The sequence below is a fragment of the Pteronotus mesoamericanus genome, unplaced genomic scaffold, assembly GCF_021234165.1.
Source record: "Pteronotus mesoamericanus isolate MK-2021 breed Mesoamerican mustached bat unplaced genomic scaffold, CSHL_Meso_final contig_20, whole genome shotgun sequence".
Lineage (NCBI taxonomy): Eukaryota > Metazoa > Chordata > Mammalia > Chiroptera > Mormoopidae > Pteronotus > Pteronotus mesoamericanus.
In genome coordinates this window covers 73,325,596-73,349,205 of record NW_026555085.1, presented here as the reverse complement: position 1 = coordinate 73,349,205, position 23,610 = coordinate 73,325,596, and positions in this window count along the sequence as shown.

The following is a 23,610-nucleotide window of genomic DNA, read 5'->3' as shown; positions in this document are numbered from 1 at the left end:
GCTGGATTTTATCAAATGCTTTTTCTGCATTTATTGATGTGGTCATGTGGTTTTTATTCTTTATTTTGCTTTATGTGGTATATTGCATTGATTGATTTGAGATATTGTACCAAACTGATCTCCAAAACAAATATTATTTGATCATGGTGTGTGATCTTTTAAATTTATTGCTGGATCTGGTTTGCTAATATTTTTTGAATATTTTAGCATCTATGTTCATCAGGAATATTGACTTTTAATTTTCCTTGTGGTATATTTATCTGGTTTTAGGATTAGGGTAATACTGGTTTTATAAAACAAGCTTGAGAGTCTTCACTGCTCTTGAATTTTTTAAAAATAATTTGAGAAAGGTATGTGTTATTACTTCTTTGACTGTTTGGTAAAATTCACTTGCAAAGCCATCTAGTCCAGCACATTTGTTTGTTGGTTGTTTTTTTTTTTTTTTTTTTACTTCTTTAATTTAATTAGTTGTAATCTTTCTATTCAGATTCTCTGTTCCTTCCTGATTCAATTTTGGAAGACTATGTGTTTCTCTAAATTTATCCAGTTCTTCTAGATTGTAAAATTTGTTGGCTTATAGTTGTTTGTTATATATATTATATATATATATAGTTGTTTGTAATATATATATAATATATATTTTTTATATATATATCTCTAATCTTTTGCTTTTATTTCTTGTCAATTGTTATTTCTCCTCTTTCATTTTTGATTTTATGTATCTGGCTTTCTTACCATATGGATCATGTTTCTTTGTCTCCATTCTTTGGTTGCCTCTTTGTGTTAATTTTTCTGTATTAGGTATGTCTGCTATGACTCTCAGTTTTTGTAAGCTGACCTTATGTAGTAGTTGTCCTGTGGGACCCAGTGGTACAAAGTCCTTGATCACCTGAGCTGGGTACTCCAAGAATGTCCCTTGTTATGTTATGTAGATATTCCTGTTGTAATAAGTGTTGGTTGCTACTTGTCCATTTGTGCATATGGTCATCCCTCAGGCTGGCTGACGAGCTGCTGTGCAGGCGCTGACCACAGGAAATGCAATTCACCTCAGCATGGTCAGGTGTCTGCTGAGATATCATTTTGGATATGTTTTTTGTTAAGCTAATTGGATCTTGCTTTGATGTTATCTGAAGTGGTCCACTGGGTGTGTGAGTTCTGAGTCCTCTTGCGAGGGTCTCTGATGAAAACCAATACCAAACACTGCCTGTAACTGGCCCTGAGCATCCTGTTTCAAGCTACAAAACCATCCAGTTTGAGGCTGCCTCTGCTGGGACTGGAGCATGAGAAGAACCAAATTTTGCACCAAAGCCAGCTTTTACCAGCATTGGGCCTGGGGGCAGATCACCAAAAGTCCCAAAGCATCCTGAGATCTTCCTTCTCCTGCCTCTGCCTGTTGGGTGTCTCTTAGGCTCAGTCACTGAAAGAGTCTGTGGCCACACTGGAGTTGCATGATGTAGGTTCTCAGTGAGTCACCACGTAAAGGTGAGTAGTTTTTACAGATTAATACAGGTTCAGACTCAGTGAAAGTGCTGGTTCTGAGGCCAATCAGCAAATGTCTCAGGGTATACCCAGTGTAACTGCCACCTGCTGGGTCCTCACATACTTTTGTGGTGGGGAAAAAAGTCTCAGGGAGTCGTCAGCATGAGGCCAGCAGAGCTTATCAGACCCAACCAGACCAACATGTGGCTGGGTAAAAAGATGGCTATATATCGCTTAAGCATGTGATAGAAAAATAGCCCTTGTTCAAGAGCCACACAACTTTGTCCTAGATTTTGCCAAGTGCCCAATCTAAACAGGGCAGGGCTGTGGGAAGTTGGGAGGATGGGACTAGTGGATTTCACATGAGTAGGGAGGTGCCAGTTAGGCTTGGAGGAAGGTTGGGGGAGTGACCCCACCCCAGAGCCATACAACTCTGTTCCAGATTCTGCCCAGGCCTCAGCTCAGTGGAGTCACCAGGAGTCAGGAGGGTGTAGCTGCAGTGGCGACTAGAGAGTGGGGCTACCAAATCCTGTGAGGGGAGGGCACTTATCAGGTTCACAGGAATGTTGGGAAAATGGCCCCTGCCTTGAAGTCACACAACTCAGTTGCTGACACCACTTGAGTCAGCATAGGCCACTATTACCTAGCTCAAGCAGCTAGCTCCTCAGAAAAGCACAAGTTCCACATGGTGGGGCCACAGGAAGTCTAGACGATGAGGTTATTGTTTTCTGCCAGGTAGATGCCATATGAAGGGAAGTGGTCCATCCAAGAAAGATGGCATTTATAGTGTCGAAGAATTACTCAACACAGGTATCATGGTGGCTGCCTCTTCAGCTTTCTCCCCTAGCCACAAACACTAGTCTCTCCTCACTTGACTTTAGTCCACTCCATCCTCCCTCCACTGGAGCCTAGAGTGAATGGCATAAGTGAAATTTTGTGCCTTGCCTTTAAGAGGGCTCCTACGTCTCTAGAGACTTCCATCTTTCCCTGGCAGGCAAAACTCTTGGTAATTTTCAGAGCCAGATATTATTATGTGGACACCTTTCCCCAGCTCTGGTGCTCTGGGCTCAAGAGATAGCTTGGGGTTAAAACCTCACACTTCTCAGGGGGAATCTTTGCAGCTGAGATAGCCTTTGGGAATTTCAGCCGCTACCCACTGCCAGTGAGAGTGGGACCAGCCCTTTTCGAGTCTCTGTCCTTCCTACCATTCTGAATGTGGCTTCTTTTGTAAATCCTTGGTTATAAGACTTTTCTTCAGCTAGTCTTCAGTTGGTTATTAAGGTTCATTGTTCTTTATTTTAGTTGTAATTTCAGTTTGGCTCTGGAAGAAGGTGAGTGTAACATTCACCTGCTCTGCTGACATCTTGGTTCTCCCCTGGCTGTTTTAATAAACTGCTCTTTTAAAATACATATTGCTTAGCATTTCTAGTCTCAGTTCCCTTATTTGTAACAAGGAGGCAATTTGATTATATGATATCTAAGTTCCTGTAAGAGCAGAATTATTTTTAGTTTATAAAGAAAGTGCTTGTATTTTTCCCAGCTATTAATAGATTCTTTCTCTCTCTCTCTCTTTCTCTCTTTCTTTTTCTTTCTCTCTCTCTCTCTCTCTCTCTCTCTGTCTCTCTCTCTCTCTATTTCCTCTGTTACCACTTTAATTGTAGACAATTTTCTCAATATGCACATTAATACATGATGGCCAATGAAAATGGCTTCTAAAATACTTATAAAAATATACATTTTTCTGTCTGGTGACATTAATTTTGTTAACTGCTATTAGAAATTTTGGAGGAGGGGATTATAAAACCAAGTGCCCTTAGATATTCTACAATCTGCTTCATATTGGTGTCATTTTTAGGTGTTCACACATCTCTTTCTGAAGTGGATAGAAATGATATTGTGTTATTTGTATCTCCAAAACCTATCACCTCACAGTGAAAGACATGTTGGTAATATTTTGCTGACAGGAAGAAGGGCCTGTGTCAGCGATAACAACTATGTTCCTGTTCTCTGACCCATTTATCTTCTGGGTGCCACTTCTCATACCTTCTATAGGCTTGTTGGGCAACTTTTTAAATGACCATACTGTCAACTTTTCCATGTCGTGAGGACATCCAGACTGCCAACTTGCCAAATACAGAAAATGACACTTGCAATAGCACAGAAATCACCTCTGTTCTGACTCAGCGGTGGCCAATGACACAGTCTAAACCATGGGAGAGAACTGCTGCTTGTCCTGGGAAGATACACATTTTCTAAAGAAAGAAAACTATTTGGGAACTGCTGGATGTGACAACCTTTCTTGTTCACACTCAGTAAACACATTAGCAGGATTCATCTGATTGTAAATTAGCAGTGTTTTTGCCAAGAGTACTGGCATTGATGCTGTTTTTAGCATTGAGAAATTCTGTGGCAGAAATAAAGGCTTTAGCATAATGTAGATGTTATGATTCCTGAGTGTTTGACAGAATTCTTTGAGCCATTATAATTAACATTTTTTGATCGGAAACACTGAGTATTTTGCTGTTAGTTTTCAAAAGGAGGTTCTCTGAAAAACATAGGTTTGGATAAATATAGTAAAATAATAAAGGCTTGGATTGAATCTACTTTGTGAGGCAAGTCACATCTCACATTATTGAGCACTTGGACTGGAGCTTGTAGGGCAAACTAGGCCACAGTCAGGAAGCTTCTAACATCATAAGCTAAGTTAACAGAAACGATTCTGTCTGTCCCTTAGCTACAGTCTATGCCCTTGGACCTGACTTGCTCTCTCACCAAGAGATGGTGTTTGTTTTTGACACAGAGAGGCCAGGAAAAAGGTCACAAATGACAGCAAAATCATTAGGATACTTGAAATAAAGCAGGGAGCAAAACTGAACATGGATTTGTAGCTTCTTTTTTATATTAAGTGGAGTCACGCAAAATTGTCATTTTTGTTAGTCATAAAGGTAAAATAACAGCAATTTCATATAGTTCAAGCATAACATTTTCCCCCTGACACTAATATAGGAAGGAGGACTTAGAGATTTCTATTATTAGGTCGGCTAGTCTGACTTTGTGTGTGTGTGTGTGTGTGTGTGTGTGTGTGCAAACACAAATTCCTCAAGCAAAATGATCACATCTACAATATTTTAAATACAATGCAATCTAAAATACAATTTTAATAGAACTAGGATGACAAAATTTACTAAATAAGCTATTTCTCTTATTTAAACCCAGTAAATTATTAGGGCATATTATATTACTAACTTCTAACTTCTATCATATTACTAACTTCTGGAGCAAGGATGCAAGGGTTCAAATTGCAGCTCTTACACATATTGCCTTGACCTTGAGCAGGTCACTTCATTTATGACTCAGCTTCCTTACATTTAAAATGGGAATGATAATAGTAGTAGTAAAATAAAGATGCTGCAAGGATAAAATTAGTTTAACTACATAAAATGTTTAAGATGGTACTCAATAAACATTAAGTATTCTAAATATTGTTACTTATAATACCAATAACCAAATAATGCTATGGAAGAAACCTAAATAAATGGGCAGATCCCTGTTTCTGTTTTGGCTTTTTTTTTTTAGATTAAATTTTAGTTTACAGAAACTGGTCTTAGAGTCCAGTATTATATTTTAGTACTGGTTAGTAGTATTAAGCAAAGGTCATGTGCATGTTTGATGATAGTGTTGTCAAAGATGACTGAAATATTTCACATTGTGAACTTTAGAAGAGCCAAAAATTCCAGCAAGCTCTAAAGATAGATCATCAACCTGCATAAAATTCATTTCTTGCTGGTTTACAGATCAGAAATGTAATAATCCCACAGTGAGTCTTTGAGAGGTAAATAAGATTCTTTGAGGACAATGTTATTGGCTTTGTTTAGTCACAATTCTCTAGCTCCTATCAAGCCTTTGGTGTCTGAAATTTTGTCACATTGATTCTTGTCACGAGGAATATGGGGTCAACTCTCTTTCTTGTACAGGAATTGTGTGAGGCGCAAGACATACATAACAACCAAGTTTTCATTTGAGTGGGGCGAGAGATGAGTTCTCGGGATCCCACTAGGGGATGAAATACCTGAGATAACAGACTTCAAGGTCAGATGATCACTGAAAATGCAGGAAGGCAGAATCCAGAAGCTAGGCAGAATTTTCAGAGCGGTCAGCCACTACCACTCCCTTCGTCCATGGAAAACTGTGGAGGTCATGGACAAATAGGCATGGCCTCTAGAAAAATGAGTCCTTTTCGTACTATGCTGAGTAGTGAATTTGAAGCAAGAGGTTCCTGGTAATTGTTTTACTCGATGATGTTAGGGAAAGCAGAGGGTTGTACAAACACTTAACCTTCCTACTGTCTCACTGTCAAATTTATTTGTTCTGACAATTCTACAACCACAATTAACTATCCAATTGCTCCTAGTTAAATCAAAGTAATTGAACATCACTGGAAAAGAAATATACAATTCAACTAATTGGCTGCATTTTAAATTCAAATGGGCACATATGAAATTATCTTGGAGTGCTCACTTTCCCCTCCTACAACATCAGTATTTCATGCTTTGTTCCATTTTCATCTTTTCTGTTCATTTGCTTACTTTCCTTGTGCTTCCCAAAGAAAACTGAGGCCCCCTGATGAGAATGCCTTCTTTTCACTAGCAAATCAGAAACCTGTCTTTGCTCATACTTTCTGCCTCTCCTCCTAACCTCTCTATTCATTCTGCTCTCTTTCTGAAGGGTTTAGCTCATACAATGTGGCCCCGTTTTTCCTACATTACTAATATATCCGTCTTTATTGGAGTTTTCTCATTGGAATTATAATCTTAAAAAAAAAACTTTCTTGATCCTCACATCTCCAATCTTCTAATAAATATCTTCCCTTTATTGCAAAATCTACTGAAGGAGTTGTCTATATTTCTGTATCTGCTTTTTGTTTTCTCTAGCCCGCCCCTAAAAATAATCTACTCAAAGGCAACAATAACTTTAGTGTCACTAAATTCAATGGTGCCTGTGCTTTCAGTTGCTTTGATAGAAAATATCACTTTTTATCCCTATGCTTTATCCTTATTTTCCTACTGCTTCGGTACCTACACATCTAAGTTATTTTTGCCATCTTAACTTCTTCCATTTTACCTTTCAATGCTGGTATACTCTAGTATTCAGTCCCATGGCTCTTCCTGTCCTCCATGCACAGTTACTATATAAGAAATCTCATTGTGGTTTTATGTGATGATAAATTCCACATTTATAGCTCTTGCTCTGAACTATATCACAGATCTCTGGACTCATATCCAGTTGTAGGCTTGGCATACACACTGAGCATAGCAAACTTTCAATGTCTTAAACAGTGTTATTCATGTATATATTCTCTCTTCCTATACATGTTCCTTCTTCTTTCTGGTAGATATCATAATTTACCTGGTTAGCACAAGCCAAACCTATATGTTAGCCTGATTCCTTTTATTTTCTCATTTTTCACATCCAATCAACCAGCAAATACTAAGTATTCTCTCCATTTTCTGAAGGAATTTGTAAAGATTGGTGATATGTAATCCTTAAATGTTTGATGTACTTCACCAGTGCAACCAACAGCCTGGACTTGACTTTGTGGTCTTTTTTCTTTTTTGTTTGTTTGTTTGTTTTTGTTTTTTTTCGGTAGCAGTTTCACTTTATTTAAAAGAAGGCTACTCAGATTTTCAGGTTCATCTCCTTAGTCTTGGCAAAATGCTTTCAAGAAATTTGTCTATGTTATTTAGGTTGTCAAATTTATCAGCATAATATTTATTTATTATTATTTTAGGGTCTGTAGAATTGGCTGTGGTGAATATTTTTCATTCTTGATTTTGGTAGTTTGGGTAATTTCTCTTTCCCCTTTTTGTTGATCAGTCTAGTTATGGGGTTATCAATTTACTTGACCTTTGCAAAGAACAATCTTTTGGCTTTGTTAAAGTTCTCTGAGTTTGCTTTCTCCTATATCTGTATTGTAGCCTTCTGTCAACTTGTTTTGGGTTTACCTTGCTCCTTTTTTTTTTTCCTGAATTCTTAAGGTGGAATCTTAAGTCATTGATTTTTAGAGGTTCTCAAGCCTTTGGTCTCAGGACTTATTTGCACTCTTAAAAAACTATGAAAATTATGGTACATATACACAATGGAATACTATGCAGCAGAAAGAAAAAAAGAACTACTAAACTTCGAGACAGGATGGATAGAACTGGAGAGCATTATGCTAAGCAAAATAAGCCAGGGGGCAAAAGACAAATACCATGTGATCTCACCTATAAGTGGAACCTAACCAACAATACAAAGATGCAAGGAAAATAAGACCAGTAACACTGAAAGGAAAAGAAATCAACAGAGACAAGAGGGAAGGAGGGAGAGGGGGCTGGGAAAAGGAAGGGAAGGGGAAAGTCAAGGAACATATAGCAAGGACTCATGGACAAAACCAAAGGGGAAGAGCTGAGGAAGGGGGCAAGGGAAAGTGGTGGGGGCGAGGCAGAGACAACTGTATTTGAAAAAAACAAACAAAAAACCCAAAAAAGAGGTAGCATGAACTGTTATTACTATATTAAGTGAGAAGTTAAATGTTAGATAAAATAAAATCTTCTAGTTTTTTTGGTTAAAAAAGAAAAAAACTATGAAAAATCCCAAAGAGCTTTTATTTTGTGGATTGTATCTTTCACTATGATTATATACCATATACAAAATAAAACAAAAATGTTTTCATATTTATTTATTAAAAATTATAATAATAAATCCTCTACATGTTAAAAATAACATATTATAAAAATAACTATATTTTTGAAAACATAAATATTAATGAGAAAGGCAGTGCTTTAATTTTCTGCATATCTCTATTGTTTAACTTTACAGTGGAAAGCTGGATTCTTATTTCTGCTTTTGTATTTATTCTGTTGAAATATGTTGTTTTGGTTTGAGTTAATGAAGAAAATTCAGTCTCATACAAATATGTAGCTGGAACAGTGGGAATTCATTTTTATATCTTCTGATAATTGTGGATATTCTCTTTTAATATTACGTGAAACTCAGCTAGTTTTTCAAAGGTTAGTTGCAGTGTTGAATCTGATGCCATGTCTATGAATTTCTTATGCTCTCATATTAAAATATACTGAATTATCTTAAACTTTGAGTGGATCTTTGCATTTTTTATTTGTGCTGCATTTTTTTTTTTTGTAGTAACATCATGCATTGGTCATCAGAAGATTATCAATTCACAGTTACTCAAATCATCCAAAGAGTTACACATTTCCTATACAATATGAAAAAATCCATCCCATTCGTTAATAATAACCACTGATCTCTTCAGATAAGTTTTTAAATATTTGGCATTTGGAATTCATTCAGTTCACAGTGACAAATACCAGTTTTCCCCAATTCTAAATTTCTTATGAAAGCTCAGTCTTTACTGCTGGTAACAAATAGCTGTTTTCCTTGAAGAGACAAGCTCAGTTTATATTTGACAAAATGTCTTCCAAGATCCAAGTCTTATTGATTCTTCATTGTATGTCAGTCATTATTTCAAGTAAAAATAATCCTGTGAAAAATGTGGCTAGGTTATCTCACAAATCAAACAATCATACAGGTGGTTTTCCTCAATACTATTATATTTGGGTATGAAGCTGAAGTGCCTTATGTATAATTTAATTTTGATACACAGAATAGTAAAAAACTGGGTACACCAGAGTTTAGATCTAATAACTTAATATTTTTACTGCTACAACATTTTTAAGTGAAACTGCTATATGTCCCTTATTACAAATGATGATGCAGAACACAGTAACTGGTACAGTTTGGTGCCATTGGCTTGGCTTATGTTAAGGCAACAGCATTTTTACCCAGTGTTGCTTTTGTACCATCAGTGCAAAAGCCAACACAGTGAAAACAATAGTTTAGCACTATTATGAAAATAGTTTTCTCAAAGTGTCTTGGGTGATCCTAGGTTTCTATCGACCGCATTATGAGAACCTCTGGCTTAGAGCAATAAGAACAGGTGCATTTATGGGGACTCCCCCCCCAAAAAATGTGGAATTATCTCTGGAGGGTGGGCCCCTTATAATACAGGCTTCCCCAGTTAAATGAGTATTCTAGGTACCCATCTGTATCAGTGTACCAGCTGACATTATTCTGAGAGGCTGCATTTGGCTTCAGTGAATTTTTTTTTGGAAGACTCAACCATTTTCCCATTGCATGATGGGTGATTTACAAGCACACCTGCCCACATGGCACTGAGTGTTCAGCAGTTTTTGACCCAAAATGGCCTGACTCCTATGTGCCACCTTCCCTATTTACTGGATCTTACCCCAGGCAACCTTTTTTGTTTTCTTGGATGAAAAAACTCCCCAAAGGGAAATATTTTGCCAATGTGGAAGAAGTAAAATAAAAAAAGGCAGAGGCACTAAAAGGCAACAAAGCTGACAAGTTCAAAACCTGTTTTGAGCAGTGAAAGAAACGTTCCAATAGGTGCATCAAGTGGAGAGTACTTTGAGGGTGACTGAAGTTTAAACATGTGAAAATAAATACACAATTTTTCATAAACATATTCCGTGTCTTCTGGGTTCCCCTTGTATATACACATTTGGTAATGCTTTAGCTACTAAAAAATTATTCTTTAATATAGCATATTATTTTATTTATTGGATATTAATTTGGGGGATACTATTTACAAGATATTAAGATGATGCAAATATCTAAAAAAAATTAGGAACTTTATTCTATGAGCGTTAATGGTTTAATCACTGTGTAATCGAACTCCTTTTTCTATGGTTGTTTACATGTGCACTTTTGAATAATATATTACCAAAAGTAAGATTTTTATTACCTATTTGGACTTATTATAAAAAAAGCAGCTGCCCTATATTGAGTTATTTAGTGTATGACTGGTACTCTGCCAAGTACTTTATATTCACTAATTCATTTGATCCTCACAATAATGTTATGATTTGGGAATTACTATCTCTGTCAAATAGATGAATGCTTAATAACAATGCAGCAAAAAATGTGCTGAATGCATGAATTCATGTGTCTAAGGCTCTTCCATCCTATAATCACTTCTTCTATCATCACTTGGTAAATGTAGAACCAAGACTCAAACCTGGCTATCTATGTAACTAACCTTATTGCTTACTGATTGCTGCTGGGTATCTTGATAAAGCAAATGCTAAATTTGGCAGCTTAACTTAGCCAATTAGTTCTGGAATTAAATTTTCAGGATTTCTTGAGGCAGAGAAGGGTAACTGAGTAGTGCCACCTGAATAACCCCTTCTTCTGTAATAGCCTAAAGCCATTGTTGTTCAACACTGTATTATGACATCAGAGTCAACGGTAGAAAGGCACTTCCTTTGCTGGCTGTAACCATCTTAGCTTCCAGCTTACATCTCAAAATGTCCCAAATGATTATGTAACTTAGTAAATATAGTTAATAACACTTGTTAAGGATTTTTAAAGATCTATTTTTGTTGATCCTTAAAAAAATTTTACTAACATTTTTGTTTTCTTTGCTTATCCATATTCTCCCATTTTGAAATATTCCATGGACACAACTGAAGAACTTTTAAAACAAATTTAGGAAACACGTTTTTCAGAGCTTTAAACACTCTTGCCAGTGTTGACGGGAAGGGAGAATGCCATTAAAATTGCTTCACTTTCAAAGTGCTTAAAGTTTCATGGAAAGAACTACTTAAGACAGGCAAATAAACATAAATTTTATCCTAAAATACCTGAACATTCTTTAGTAATACATCATATTATTTTCCCTTTTACTTTTCCATATGGCAAAAAAAAAAACACAAACCCAAAAACAAAACACAAAAAAACCCCAAACAAACAAAAAATGTACACCATAATAAACACCTTATCTTTTCTTCCTTTTGCCTGCTCTGATCAAAGTCCAGGACATTTAGGAAGAAATACTCCTCCCCAACTAAAAAAAAAAAACAGCCAAAATTCTCAAAGGAGAGAATATAAACTTGATATCCTTATATCTTCAGTAGACTGAAATTTATTTGGAACATAATGTGATAAAGTGACTGAAAGTCAACCTACTAAAGCTACAGGAATAGAGGAGTTACTTTTTGCTCCACTATTCCTGAATGTCTAATTTTAGCATTTGGCTAGTGCCTGTGAACTTACCATTTCAATAAAAACAAACTAGTTCAATTTCCTTGTCTGAGGCTTCATGAAAACTTAAGGCTTAAGTGTATTTCCTGCACATCTTTACTATGATATTTAACAAGCTAAAAATATAGTTCATTGTTGGGAAATAAACTAAGAAGAAATCACATAAAAGCTGTTTGAAGTCTGAAAAATGTGGTACTTTTGAGCCCATCAGAGGAAAAATGACATTTTTTATTGCCCCATGGAGAGTTTTGGTAGCTTAAGTCTGTTTCTCCTTATTTTCCCCATTATTTTTTAAGGCTTTTTTTTTATCCTTTTTTTCCCCTTCTGAAACAGATTACTGCAGGCACTCCCTATCTTAGAAACAGCTCTGTGATCCTCATGCCAAGGGCTGATGAGATCCTGAAGATTATGGTATAGCTTACTCTAAATCTTCTTCACCAAATTTTAATCTTCAGCACTTTGGATATAAAGAATTGTGTTTCCTTCCTTGTGATTGATTACATTCTTATTTGCCATTGAAAAGGTATATTGTTTTCACTTGTCAGCCAAAAAAAAAAAAAAAAAAAAAAAAAGCCCTGATGTATGTGAGATTTATATTATAGTTTTCATCCTTTTGGAAAATTTAAAGTGTAAATTTTATGTTTGATTTATGTTTGCATTAAATAAAATTAATACAAATATATATCAAACCCAGCATTTTAAATGATTTTGTTTCTTTTAGGAATATTAGTTTTTTTAAATGGTATTGGTTTAATGGTGAATTAAAACCATTCTTAATTTACTGATTTTTCACTGCTTTTGTGGAAATTAATCAGCCTGATCCTGTACTCCCTACATACTGGTCACTATTTAATTTTATCTAAGGTCATCGGTGGGTCTTTATGGGAGAGGATTTCTTTGACCAAAAAAGACCCACTATCTTGGCTGTTTATATTTTTACTGGGCCTGTTTTTTTAAAGGACTTAAAGTATTTGATGTATATACTTCCAAGAATTTTACCATTGTGTGAAGAATTTTTCTTTTACATTTAATTTTGTTTGTTTGTTTGTTTAAGAAGTTTTAAATACCTGGCTAGAATTTAAAACTTATAACCATTAATTGACTCCACCCTACTCAGCTTTCTCCTAGTGTGTAAATAAAACAAACACTCTCATTCTGTGTTTGGTTTTGATAATTAGGCATAGGGGTTAGGGGGAGGGTCAATGATGGCTTGCTTGTCTGTAAAAGCAAATATGTTTAAAGTAAGTGAGAAAACAATGTTTAGTTAGTCTAAAGAATATTTGATTAGTATTAACATTCACAGAGACATGTAACTGTGGCTAAATTTAAATGTAACCAAAGTTATTTCAATAGCCCTTATTTGCTCTCTTAGAGATTTAAGTTAATGAATCAAAATCACGAGGGTACAGAGCTTTTACTCAATTCAAAGAATGCATCAAAAATGTTTTCACAAGTAAGGAAGAACTCTGTATTTTTACCAAAAGTATTATGTGTATTGTTATTCTAAACAGAAATTTAATTAATAAAAAAATGAAAGCAATATTTTAATTTTATTTTTTAAAGTAACATGGGAACTAAAGAGATAAATAGGACGCAAGAAAAGAAGGGTCATTAGTTTATCCAGAGTTCTGGGCTTAACTTGCTGTGGCCAGTAATACTGATTAAAAATAAAGTTAATGGGAATCTGAGATGTTATAAATGAAATTGGTTTTGCATTAGTTACAAACTAACGTGGTGGAACAAATATACTCCTCACACACTAGTTGAGAGGTAGATGGGTGACTCTGCCCCAATAGGTCTCCAGGAACACCAGTTTCTTTTTTTCTTGTGCTCTACTATTTTCTGGAATGTTGAACTTATCCAGTCGGTAGGTGCTCGTTCATGGCAAGGTGCATTCTGGACAGAGTGTGTGCTCTAAGAGAGTATTTGGAGGTGAGAGTGGAATGGTGAAAGCTGGGCCAATATGAAATTGGGGTGAATGGATCTAAAGGGCTATCGATAGAAGGAGTGTGTGGCCAGAAAGAGAAAAGTGACAGATTTTGAGTAATTTTAGAAAAAGTTTTAGAGCAGAGATCTAAAAACAGGGTGATCTTATTAAATAATGGACAAGGAAGACACTTTTGGGAGTTAATCTTGAAATTGCCTCAAGATGATATGATGTGGAAGATGAGACATCTAGAGAGAAAAATAGTACCAACCGCGTGGTATTGCAGGGTTGTTTTGAACATCATAAGTTGCTTCCTCAGTTTCAAGGATGTACAATGTCATTTATTAGGATGAGCAGCCACTTTCTAACCAGGAGGGTACCATGTAGAATCCCACCAAGAAAAAAGAAAGTGGATACACTCATGTCACTTGTTGAATTTCTGAGAAGCATGATATCTTCCAGGGATCTTCAAGAAGAAAAATGTGGGGAAGGAAGTACCCAGGCCTCACTATGAGTGAGAATGAGTGGACTGTCACTAGTAAAGCAGGAGTCATTAAACATTTTCTGTGAAGAGCCAGGTAGTGAGTATGTTAGGATCTGTGTGTCACACGTTCTCTCTCACACTACTCAGTTCTGCCATTGTGGGGCAAAAATAGCCTGGGCAATATATAAAGAAAGGAGTATAGCTGGTTTCAATATAACTTGATTTATAAGTGAAAGGTGGAAGACCAGGTTAGGTCCCCAGGATGTCCTTTTATTAACCTTTGTCCTAAAGCAATAAAATGGGAGTAATTAGGCAAATTAGAGAAACTTCTTTAAATAAGTTACACTCTACTAAATATGGACTACTTAGAGTGATGAAAGAGAATAACATAGAAATAGAATAAAAAATTATTTAGTAGGTAATGGGGAAGATATTGATGCCTAGATAGGGTATAGATGCTTTAGAATAGAAAATATATGCTATTACCATTATATATAAATATTACTTTACCTTTAAATGTTTGGTTTCCAAAATAATACTCATACACCAGCGTAAGTTGGATACAGTAAACTTCAACACCTAAAAGTATATTTAAAATAATTAAAAACAAACATGAACAAATAAATACAAGAATGGTAAAAAGTGGGTTTACAGTTGTTTATATAGAAATTAATGCAATAATTAATAAATAATAATACAAGAATAAACTTTGGTGTACTCACAGCTGTAAACCTACTTTTGCACATTCCTGTATTTACTGACTGCTTCATTCTGAGTTTCCTTACTTTTTTCTCCCTTCCTCCCTCCTTTCTTTTTTCTCTTTTTTCCCCTTCCTTCCTTCCTTCCTTCCTTCCTTCCTTCCTTCCTTCCTTCCTTCCTTCCTTCCTTCCTTCCTTTTTCCTTGTCTCATTCATTGATTTAGGCACCCAGACCTTCCAAAAAGAACTACCTGGTATAGATAAACTGATTCTAAATCTCATTTAACACTTTCAAAAATACCTTCATGATACAAAAAGCTATATCAGAAAAAGTTATACAATAATAACTGAAAGTTGTTATTCCTCCATATGATTTTAAGCCCTATTTTTTATCATTTATACAACACTATAGAGGTTGTAAAGAATATAAAATAAATACTATTAAAAATATAACATTTATAAAAGTCCCTATTAGAAATAATTGACTTAACTACTTTTGAAAGTTACGGTCAGGTGAATAATAGCAATTATCTCAACACCTTACCCTAGACTGAAAAGGGTAAAAATGTCCTTCACCTGTGAAAGGATAGGCTTGCCTCAAGACTCTGCCCTTGATGTGTTACTTACTCTGATTTTTGAAAATTTTGAGTAGGAAAGCACTTAGGATCGAATTGGCTTTTCTGACCAATGCATTATGCTAAGCACCTCTCTGTACTAGTGCTGTTAATTCTCACCAGTTCAGAAACCAAGTTGGAGACCTTCAAAGAATTGAATGTTACACTGTGATAGTGATGGCCTATACTTGAGGTGCTTCATAATTTATAAAATGCTTTCATCTAAATGATTGAATTTCAGGCTTGTAACTATCCATTGAAGCAGATAGGATGTGGTTTTTATTTTCTAAAGGAGAAAATAAACTCTAAGAGTCAAAGCAAACTCTAGTACACGGCTATCAAGAAAGAGCTGAAACCAAGACAGGACCTCAAGTTTTCTGATACTACCTTTCTAGTCCACTTCTTTACTTCAAAACTGTTCATTTTTACCCCAATATTTCTACTCTCCATTTAGAACCTTAAAATGAACTTTATAATAATAACTGGTAAAAGAATATCACAAAAACAACATATCAAAAAGTGCAACAACAACTGTACAAAGTCTCCCATTGCAAATACCTGGCCATGAGCCAAGAGACTGGAATTCTTGGCTCTCTCATTCCGCATAATTTAACTGTGTGTCCTTGAACAAATCAAACAACCTGTCTGGCACCTGGCTTCCTTATCTATAAACGAAAAGATTGTATAAGAATCCTCCAACACATAAAATTTTAAATTATTAGTAAAGGACGCCACATTCTTTAAAAAAAATCTGGTGTTTCTCTCTCTTAGAATTGCTGGAATGAACTTCAGACTGCAAAATTACAGCTGCCAATTCTTTAGCTATTTGGACTGTGTAGCACTAACTTAAATCCACCTGTGGGAATAGAGTTGGAGACAACACACCATCTCAACTTGCTTTGTTTGCATTTTCAAAACCACTAAGGGAAGTTGGGCTGAAAGTGATTTTGGATAAATATAGAAACTCTATATCAAACTTGACAATAAGGATAAGCCTTTGCCATATTAATGACTTTTAATTGCATTAGAAATTTCCTATTGCATTATTTTGGGATTCAGATATGTTGGCACACACAAAAAAAATGATTGCCATTTAATTTAATCTGCTAAGAGTCTCCAACTTGGGGCACAGGTGCAGGTTGTTAGAATGTATTTGACTAGTACAATTTAAAATTTATGTAATTGATAAATCACAGACTTGATTAGACTGAATAATCTGCATTTCTGAATCTCTCCTGGGAGTCATCTTGCTTCTCTGATCTTTGTTCATCACCAAGCCTCGATCTTAGTTTGACGAATTTCCCAAGATAAAATGGTCAGTCTCGCAATCAACAGCATCAACTCCATGCCTCTTATTTCTTCTCTCCTCCTCTTCTATTTTCTGAACTTTAAAAAAGATGATTATAAAGAAGAACACATACTTCTTAACAGTATCCAGCACGGCTGCCCACAAACATATCTTTGGATCCAGCAGACGGGCCTGTGGTCAGTGTCTTTTTTGACATTTCTTTATAAGGTAAGGTCATCCAGTTCAATTCAGAGGCTAGATGCTGAACTGTTACTTCTCTAATTCCAGAAAGTAGCTTGCCATCCAAACATATAATTAAAGAGGGCAGCAGCCTGTGTTCCAGAATGGTGATGCAATATTTCAGGGAAGAATCTGTTGGTAAAATCAGTAGCACACCCACCTAGCCACTACCATAGTTGGCTAACTGAAGGCTATTTTTCTTACTCTAGGAACATTTAAGGTCAAGATATTAATTGTCTTTATAAATAGAATTTGAGCCCAAGATTTGTTCATATGAAAATCAATCATAAATAATCTAATGAATACAAAACTGCATAGAATGCCAGAAACTTCATGTATCCGTGTCCATGGTGTGAAAAACTTGCCAGTAAACTTTTTAAAGTTATTAAATTTCTCTTTGTTTTATAATTCCGGTCTGTAATCTATAAAATATAATGCATACCTTCTACAAGCAGTTATAATTAAATTTTTAAAAATAAATCTTAAATCCATTAGGAAAAAGTTTCCTGTTAATACATGTTATCTTCGCACTAATTCACCTCCTGTAATTTGTCAATTGTGGCAATTAATTTTTTCCCTATGTTTAAATTAAATGTTTGGAAATGTAAGTTTCTAAAGTACGTTATTAAAAAAAGTCTTAATAACCCTTACCACTATCCACTTTTCTTCTTATAGCATATCTGTTGAAATTACAGAAGAAAAATAGATATTGTCAATCAGAAACTGGCAAGAAATTTTTGTTTTCTTTGTATCTTAGTAGGAAGTATATTTAAATACCCAACAACAATTTTCTGTATTGTGGAAACTCAAAGCAATTTTTTACTAAACAACTTTCAAAACCAATTACTGAGGCACAGATGAAACATTGGCCATCCCGCTGTTACTCTACCTCCAAAAGCCATGTCTTTTTCCAGCAAAGTACAATATAAATAGGGAAAATAGAAATGTAGCTTCTTTTTTCATGTACTAACACTAATTAGAGGGTTACATTAGCATTGCTTAGAAATTCTGTTTGTTTTCCATTTATGATTCCAAAGGATCACAAACCCACGAGCAGAGGAGCAACAGTTCAAGTCCGGTTGGAAACATTCGTGTATGTTCCTTTTATCGTACTTTTCTGCGCTAATCTTCTGATAGAGGAGACCAGAGAGAAGACAAGAATGCGATGTGCTGATCTCTCACAGCATCTGTACCTGTAAACACCCCTGGCCCTTTGAGAATATAACTCTGGCAAGAGTATTTTGAACCATACCACCTCCAGCTGTCTGCAGTCCTTCTAGAAGTTTAAGTACTTTAAAAACAACAACAACTTTGGAGAACCAAGACCATCTAAACTTCTTTTGCTAGACTTTTCTACACATCTGCCGGGATAAACTCTCAGCAGACTGGTTTTTCCTGAAAAGAATAGAACTTGTCATCTGCCGACAGAAACAGAAAGACAGGATTTCATACCATTTCTCTGATTCTAGGTGGGGAAACTGTAGTGGAGAATTAATAAAATTCATATGATTCTGTTGAAGCTTCTTAAAGGAAACTGTGAAAATGGGATTTAGGGTATCTCTGCATGTACGTCAGCTTTGACACATCACTGAAATGACAGTGATGATAAGAAAGGAAAAAGGGCACGGGGTAGAATGGGGATGGAAGTGTATGGCTGAGATGCCATCAGAGAGACCAGGTTCCTCAGAGAGTGTCTGAACTTTCTTCTTTATTTTGCTTGTGTTAATACAACCTCAGCAAGCTTTTCTTATTCTTTCTCCCCTTAGTCCCCTCTGGAAAATTTTTACATTGCTATAGCTCCTTTTATGAATGTAGCAACTTGAAAAATTCATCTCATATTCAATCGATTCAGTTTATTACTTAGGTCCTATGTATTTGAATTTTCATTTTGGTAAATGTGAAGTAAGGCATAGTAAGATTCAAGGACAGGTATAATGAAGGGGTAAATTTTCAACATTTAACAATCTTCAAAAAGAGAGAACTTTATAAAAGCATTCCTTTCATTGCCTTCATCTGGCATGTTTCTTTTTGTTAGGATCAAAGATTTGACAAAGATGAAAGCCCCCCTCCCCCTCCCAGCTTTACACAGAAATATATGTCAACCAGGAAGAACTTCTTAAGTGGAAACATTCCTACAATAGCTTTCTTTATTGCAATCTCTTTATCTAATAAATTTTCTCAGATACCTTAAAAAATGAAATGGAAGGAGGGAAGTGTTCTTTGTAGGCAGCTCATATTATGGCTGCATTCAACGAGCAGATTTAAAAATACAGTCAACCCAAATATTTTAATATTTTTAATAATTTGAAAGTTTGTGTCATGTAGAAGATTCCATTTTATTCCATTTTATTAAAATACCAGGTATGTTGAATAAACAACGGTGAATAATTTATTATTTACACGATTGAGTAGAAAGGTAAAATTGAAAGCTCTTTTAGTTTCCTTTAAAAGTCTCAATGAGGATGAACCATGTACATATTTTTAACTCTAATCTAAACAGAAAATACATCTTTTATTTCTTTCAGACACATGGGTAACTTTGCGCCATATAGAGTAAACATTATGCATATTGCTGGTGTCCTTTTGCAGGGAACACTTAAAAACTCATATTTGCTTTACCTTTCTTATTGTTACAAAAATTTTATTTTTGTTATGGGAAACAGTATAGACAGACACAAAAAGGAAGAAATAAAAAATGAGTTCTGAGCCCCTGTCCTCTATCACCCAGAGATACTCACCCATGGCTACCTTTGACTGGTGGCAGAAACTGACATGCCATCCTTTTGGAAGGACTCTCCCATGGTAGAGTTAGTGTCAAAAACTTCTGATAAAAAGAAAACAATGTGAAAGCTAATGTAAAAATGTACATTTAGAATGATTAAAGACCATACAAAATTTTAAAACGAAAAAAAAAGCTGTGAAGAAAAAAATAGGCCTATCTGAAAAGGAACCAAATAGAAATTCCAGAAATGTTTTCTTCTCTTCCCAGAGAACTCTATGAGGGAGACCCTCAAGGCTTAGCTTGTAGTTTTCTTCTCTATCTACCCTCATGCGCTTAATGATCTCTCTTCCCTGAACCTCAAATTCCTTCAGTACCTCCACTTGAATATCTAATAGACACCTCAAATTTAGCATGTCCACAGCTGAACCAGATCTCACCCCCGAATTTGCTTTTTCAGTCAGCCCTATTTCAGGTAATGGCTCCATTTTTCCTCTCTTGTTGTCACATCTCTATCATCTGTTGTTGGCTCTACTGTCAGGATAGATCTAGACTTCTGCCACTTATTGTTTTTAATCTCTCACCCCATTCTGAGTCTACATCATCATGTCTTTCTTAGACTACTAATCTTCTGGCTCCTACCCTTGAACTCTACAGAGTACATTCAACATGGTAGTCAGAAATAAGTCAAATCTTGGTTTGGAATATTCCAATGTCTGAGCACATTGTACTCAGAGTAAAAGCTGAAGGTCTTAAGTTCCCATAGGTTTTACTAGTTTTGGCCCCCATTATTCTATAAACTCATCTCACACTAATTTCTTCTTACTCCCTTTGCTCTAGTCACACTGGTCTCCTCTCTGTTCCTTAAAACTCTGAGTCTTTGTATTTGCTATTCCTTTCATCTGGAATCTTCTACCTTAGGTATCCTCACGGCCTTCTCTCTCATGTTTTTCAACCCTACTGTGAGCCATTTCCTGACTAATTAGTATAAAATCTCTTGCCCTTACCAACACTCAATATCATCTGTTCTTTATTTTGCTTTTCAGAAGTTATTCCTTCTAATCTACTATAATTTATTGATTTGTTTATTATCTCCCCAAATAGAATATGAGCTTCATATGGGTGGGGCTTTTGTACGCTTTCTTCATTGCTAATGGGATTTGTTAAAAACCCTTAATGGGCTTGTCCCTTTAATGATGTGGTTCTCTGGGATCTATGAGGAAAAAACACACACACAATATTTTAAATAAAGAACTTTTTTTAATGCAGAGTTTCACTGGTGAAAAAAATCTTTTAAGAAAATAGTATTTGGTTAGATAGAGGTTAATGAAAAAAGAAAAAGAAATAAAAGATGGTTTAATACTTTAAATTAGAAAACTAGAGCACTGGGGTTCTTTGATGACGCTGAAAATGTTGGGGGTACTTGTGACTTAGAGTGAAAGATGGCAACTTTGTTCTTTAGACAGCTGTCTTTTAGATGTTTGAAACAAAATGTAAACAGTTTGGTCTTACAGGTACAGTTTGTTATAACATTGAAACTTCCTTCTTGGTTATTCTTAGATTTAGTATAAAAACTTCTGAAGTATAAAGGTAGTTTTTTTTTTAAATAATACATTTTATAAAACAATGAACACTAGGAGCTTAGGAAAAATGAGTATCTCCTAATTCTTTCAAAACTAAATCTTAAAATCTTTCAATTTAGCTTTTCCCATGTATGTTTTAAAGTGCATTTTATCACAGGAGAATATAATCAAAATCTGATAGATTTTTAGTGGAAGTAACATGTATTCTCAATCATATAAAGAAAAGCTAAACAGAGAAACTTATTCTGAGGGAGGTTTAAAGGATGGGCATTTATAATTTAAGGCCTTGATTGTTCTTCTGTTAAATCTTTTTCATTTAAAAATATTATCTTTGATTTAATTCCAAAAGACTTCTATTTTTGTTTTACTAAGAAGTAGCCTGATGGATGATGATATTGTCCATACTTTGGCTGGTGATCCATCTCAACATTGTCCTGGTGAATTTTATACAAATAACTTTACAAAGGTTTATTATGTTTCTTACCACCCCCAACCCCATGGGAACTTGGGTTTGGCAGCCTTCTATTAGTGATTATAATATTCAACTTGAGTTGAATCAGGACACAGACCATGATGTATTATATTTAAAAATGTATTTGTGGAGCATTAGAAGAAGGTTTATTAGGGTATTGTCATAATTGAGGTGGCAGTTTCTTGATTCTTGTGCTTTGTGAATAAATAGAATGTGATTACATTTCAAAAGGTGGTTTAAGTTTCACCATTTTCTTATGTATGTGAAAAGCAAGCAATATTTTAGTATTAAAAAATTCAGGTGTTAACTTTTGAAAACAATTTAAAGGTATACTTTTTAGGTATAATTTTCATAATTTTCCTATTGAATATGTGGCTAGCCTATCATTAATTTTTCATAGTTTAACCTTTTCATTCACTGTTATATATTACTATGCCAAATGTAAATGAATTTATGACTAAGAGTGAATTGATTTATTTGCTATCCATTTGCCAATGCCATGCTATGATAATTCTTTAGCATCGTAATATATCTTTACCTTTATTTCTAATTCCTATACACTTTATTTTAGTCTTGTCCCTTTTGGCAGGGGCTAGAACTGTACTACATTTTTGAAAAGAAGTGTTGACCGCTGGCCTCAAGCGTATTCCTGATTCCTTGTTCCTGGTGATAAAGGCAATAACTTTCAGAGTTTTGCATTATGTGATATTTGCTGTTAGGTTTTCTCCCCTCTAAATATCTTGATAATGAGGTGTATTTGACATATAACATTATATTAGTTTCACAAAAGAGTGATTCAATATCTGTATATATTGTGAAATGATCAAGACAATAAGTCTATTTAACATCCATCGCCATATATAGTTACAATTATTTTCTTTTGATGAGAACTTTAAAGATCTATTCTTTTAGCAACTTTAAAATATATTTTATGGATTATATCTACATGAAGCAGCAATTTCTACCTAAATAGATCAGTGTTCTTTCCTTCTATATCTTTCTGTGCTGGCTTGCCCCCAAGCACCTGTCTTCTAAATATCAGAGTGTCTCAAGATGAGCTCTTTCAGCTCTTCTCTCATCTAGATATAGTCATTCCCTTTGTTCTCATCCAGTCTCACGACATTAAATACTATCAATGTACATAATGATGACACTAACATTTTTATGTTCAATCCAGAACTCTCTTCTGAGCTCAGAAACTTATGCCCAATGACCTGTATGCAATCTCTCCTTAAGATATCTCACAGGCCTATTAAGCCTAATATAATCTAAAATTTTGTTCCTGATATCCAACACTTTTCACCTCCAATTTGGCTCCTTCTACAGTCTTTCTAAATTATTCAGTGGTAAGATATCCAGATATCCCAGTTTTGTCTGTTTTCTCAGCATAATTATTAATAACATTCTAATTAACTTTCAAAAGTAACTCTTTATGTTTCAAAAACCATGATATATTACACGTTCACATTGGTTAATTATTATTAACATTGGTTAATAATAATTTTGTTTTCTACTTGCTTAGGCACTAAAAGAGTATGCTACTTGCCTTCCTTTCTCCAATATTTCATATTTAATTTATTAGCCAATCCTGTGGGTATTACTGTAAATATACATACAGAATTTAACCATATCTCACATGTCCATTGCCACCATGATGATTCAAGTCAGCATTATCTCTTACCTGGGTGATCTCAATAGTCTTCTAACAGGACTTGCTGGCATCCAGAGATTTCTATTAAAATGTATATTAAATATTACTCCTCTGTTCCAGAACCTCACCTAAGTGACTCAGTTCTTGTTATCTCTTGATAGACTTCCCTAATATCAAATTTTACAGCTTGCTGGGACTTAGGAGATGCCTTGATTCAATACTCCATAGCCATATTCTTCTTCCTCGTTAGAATAACCACATCATCTATCTTGCCAACTTGCCTAGACTGAAAACTGTTATGTGATTCCTAGATACCAATGCTACTAGACTAGT